Genomic DNA, 4,694 nt, shown 5'->3' with positions numbered 1-4,694 from the left:
GAACAGGAAAGAGAAAGAAGAAGGCATGGAAGAGGATGGTTACAAAAGTTTGCTTTGTTGGAGATGGCTTTACTAGAAAACCACCTAAATATGAAAGATTCATTAGGCCAATGGGCTTACGTTTCAAGAAGGCCCACGTAACACATCCTGAACTGAAAGCCACCTTTTGCCTGCCAATACTTGGTGTAAAGAAGAATCCCTCATCCCCACTATATACAACTTTGGGTGTTATCACCAAAGGTACTGTCATTGAGGTGAACGTGAGTGAGCTGGACCTTGTGACACAAGGAGGCAAGGTTTTTTTGGGAAATATGCCCAAGTTACCAACAATCCTGAAACTGATGGATGTATAAATGCTGTTTTACTGGTTTGATAGCAGTTGCATACAAACAACTCCTTGTAATTTTGAAGATGATACACCATCTGGAAAACCATCATGACTGATGTTTCTGAATATAGCCGGTCTTACATGTCAGCAGTCATCAAAAGATTATTTATTAAATTGTACAAAAACATTAAAAGTGGCCTGGTTTTACAAAAAAAATTATTCTAATCTAACAGTGGCAAAAATAAAGTTCTGCAATTAAAAAAGAACTGTAATCCATAATTAACTTATTCTCATGTTTACAAGTGTGATTATGAAATAAACTCCTCTGTAGCCCCATTGCAAGCTTTCTAGGTTTGGTTTAAACACACATACATGACAGTTAAAAAAGGCTTTACGAATTATAAGTCCATGCATTTTTTTCAAATCAGTTCTCCAACCAGCCCTAAAACCTGAAGTACCCAACCAGTCCACAAGGCACACAGAAAAATACTGAATTAACTGGGATAAACAAGACTCCTACATAACACCCAAAGTAGGAGGTATTCTGCAGCGAACTGGGAGTAATTCCAGGTTAGTCTGTAGTCTTCTTTAGAACTAGTTTCATCATAAGGGTTTAAGGTGAAGATTTTAACACTAGAGAGTACATTTGGATGACAGATTTCTTTTGTGTTAACTTGACTTTCCTGAATGACCTAGCTAATGAACTGGTAGTCACTAATCATTTGGGTCATCAGGCAAATCGAGGCTGTGAGATAGGAAGCCAATATTCAAAATACCTTATCCGAACCCAGAACCCATCGAACGATTTGTTTAAAAACTCCGCGTGCAGCGGAGGGACAGGGAGCTGGCGCTGGGCGCTGCTGCCTCCGCCGTGGGGCTTCGTCTTCCCAGGGAGCTCTTGCTTGTCCGCCCGCCCAGGCGGGAGGCAGGCGCCGCCATGGAGGTGGTGGAGGCCTCCGCTGTTCAGCTGGAGACACCAAAGTGTGACTGGAAAACCTCCTGCTGCAGTCAGTTTAGGGATAGTGGCCGGGCAGGTTCTCTTCGCCTACCATGGCCTTGCCTTCCCCGTAAGCGTCAGGACAGGGTCCCTCCCGTCTGGCCTTGGGCCGGAGTTCCCGCTCCCGCCGCGTGCGTGCTTGTGTGCACAGGAGGGAGACAGAGGTCGTAGAGGCCGAAGGGTGCCGCGCAGGGTGCAGGAAGGTGTCCTGTGAGGTTCCCGCAGGGCAGAGGCAGACAGAGGGAGGGACGAAGTGGATGTCGAAAGGTAAGCAGCAGCATGTTGGGTGTGGGCGAGGCCGCGTTGGGGGGTCCTGCGGTGCGGCCAGCCATGGGAGGCTTTGGGGATGTGCCTGAAGGGGTCCACTTAGCTCCACGATCGCCCACGCGAGGTGTGGCGGTGGGATCCCGCGTGCTGCCCCGGGAGGCAGTCCTGGCAGTGGCAGTCCCGCGGGCACTTCCCTCGCAGCCCTCTTCCTTGCTCCGGCGCCTCGCTCCCCCTCCCTGTGCACGCCAGGCTCCAGGGGCTGGGCTCCAGGGCGCCTAGGAGGCTGCTTGGGGGGGTACCTAGCCAAAGGGCCGCGGGTGTTCCTGGGGATGCCAGGCGGGACTGCCCTCACGTGTGGTAGCTCTGGGCTGTCTCCTCCCTTACTTCCCTTCTTCGCCTGCGTGGGCCTATCGCCCCTGTGCGTTGTTTCTTGACCCCCTTCCCTGCTCCTCCACGGATCCCTCCGTGGTCGACCCTTGTTAGCAGCCTCCCAGAGGGAGCCCAGCCCTCGCCATGCGGGTGTTGCGCTCGTGGGCCATAGGGGAAACCCGGCTACGACTTCAGAACTGTGGGGTGTCTGGCGCGTGGGCAGCGCAGAGGAGGGCGTCCTGGAGGGAGGGTTAAGGTGCGCCTGCCTCGGCGGTGGGTGTTTGGGGATTGGTCCCTGTGGGGTGTTGCCGAGGCATCCTGGCTGTTGGTGATAGAACCGCCTTAGCGCTTTACAGAGAAAGCCAGCCCGGAAGGCATGACCTTAGGCGGCCAGCTGCACCAGGCCCCCACCCCCACCCCACCCCCCACCCTTGTGGGTGTCGGTAGCCCGCTTACCTGGTTGCTTTTCCAGCGTCTTCAGCCCTCTCCAGCCTTCTCCTTCTGGTTGCTGTCCTTTCCGCAACGCCCCAGTGCCATTGTCTGCAGGGGTACATGTGACACTGTCCCTGCTGTGGGCGTCACTCTTGTGGACTAGCCGGGTCCTCTCCCACTCTGCATGTCCAGTCCTTCCACTGGTGTCAGTGGCATCATCCTTCCTCCACCACGAGGCATTTCTGGCCCCTACGGGTCAGGCAGGCTCCCAAGCCTCATCGTGTGGTTGGGTCCCGCGGCCCACCTTTGGTCACTACTAAGCCCTTCCTGTCTGCAGGAAGGTCAGGCCCTGGGCCTGGGCCATCCTGTTCCTCCACGGCACAGGACGCGGAGGGCTCTTAGGGCTTCGGTGTGGAGGCTTGCCCAGCGTGGTCACCGGCCTCCCCAGGTGTAGGTCCCTTTTGTCTTCAGGACCTCGTGGCACTGTAATTGGGAGGGGCACGTGCAACCTCCTGGGCTGCTCCACACCACTGGCATGTGCCGTCTGCATCTCACAGGCTGGCCCAGCTGTTGGGCAGGTTGCCTAAAGGGTGGGGGAGTGCTGTGTCTCCTCCCAAGTTGTGTCTCCTGCTGCTTCTCTGACCCCTGCAAGTCATATAGGGTGGGGTCAAGCCAGCACCCTGTCCACTGCCCCCTGGCAGGCACCACGCATGGAGATCCGCCTACCCTCAGACATGTGCATTCTTTTCTGCTAACCTAACGGGGCACCTGTTTTCCTTGCTTCGTGGTTGACCCTGACAGTAGGGTATACTTATCTCAAAGATTAAGTCATGCTTGTAAGTACACACGGTTGCCATAGAATAAAACTGTAAATGGCTCATTACATCAATTATGGTTCCCTTGGAAGAAATAAAAAATATCCTAGAGCAAAGTGGGTTCATGATGAGTCCCTGTCTTTCCAACCACTACATATGGGGTACATGGAGATACGACTTCCTAGGCACAGTGCATCATCTTGCTTGAATTGGGTAATTAAAGGAAATCTGGGCTGAAAAAACAGTCTAACCTCGTTACTTAATATTGAATAATGAGATTTTATTAGGAAATTAAGGAGAAGTTATCAGAAAAACAAAACAAGGATCACAGTTTTTTTTAATTTATTTTATTTTTTTTTTTACATTTTTTTCTTTCTTTACATTCATTCACTGTACATCATTATAGCATACAAAATGAGATTTTTCCATTGAGAATACACTGTATATTGGCTCAATCAAGCACATCAACATATGTGTTATTGTCAACAAATCATTTTCCATTTCTTGTTTTCTGTATATTTTGCCTTTTTTCCCATCCTTGATTCCCTATCTCACCCTCTGCCATCTCCCACCCTCCTCCCACACTGTGTCTGGTATCTATTGTTGCTTTCTATGCCTCCCCCATTTTATTGTTTCACTAAATATCTTAATAAATCTAAATATTTTCAATAGCAAGCACAGCTGATATGTACATATCCATCAACACAAGTCTGACTTTAGGCATAAACCAGTGAATAGAATGAACATAGTATAAACTAGCACCTAACTAGGGCTATATAGCTTAACTGCAGTCATCAAATAAGTATTTTTAATGCTTTTTTTTCTTCTGAAATTTTTTTTATTAATTTACATTCATTCCCTGAGCATCATCACAACATTCTAAATGTGGTTTCCCATCTAGAATATACTGTATAGTGGCTTAATAATGCATGTTATCATCCATAATATTCCATTTCTACTTTCATATATATGTTTTTTACCCCATGTCTAGCCCTCTGACCTATTCCACTCTCTTATTACACTATCTCTGCTGTCTACAGTTGTCTTCAATTCCTTTTCCCCCAACATTTCGTTGATCACACAATATCATAAGTAATCTAACTACTTTCAATAGCAAGATCAGCCGATGGTTTCAAGAAAAGCAGTTTTGAACTGGTAAGGATATTTCTTTGAAACTTAAAGCCTAGAAACAGGTTAGTATTCTGTTCAAATAGTAGGAACATGAATCTATTGATAGCTGAAGACAGGACAAAAATCCTTAAAACCGGACAACAAAGCTTAGAAGAAAAGCAGCAATATTTTAGTCAAGTCGTAGAATACTGTTTCATCAGTTCAGTCTCATGTACTTAATCTTTCTTCTGTATCTGTTGAGGTTCGATGTTCCAGATTGAAATCTGGGATGTAATACTCAACTCCAGCTTTTGGCCCTACAATTAAGTTGCCCATTTTCTTAGTTTCTGAACTCTTATTTCTGTGTGTCTGCATT

The sequence above is a fragment of the Tupaia chinensis genome, unplaced genomic scaffold (assembly GCF_000334495.1).
Source record: "Tupaia chinensis unplaced genomic scaffold, TupChi_1.0 Scaffold000348_1, whole genome shotgun sequence".
Classification (NCBI taxonomy): domain Eukaryota; kingdom Metazoa; phylum Chordata; class Mammalia; order Scandentia; family Tupaiidae; genus Tupaia; species Tupaia belangeri.
The sequence above is the reverse complement of the archived record's forward strand: the minus strand, read 5'-3'. Positions refer to the sequence as shown.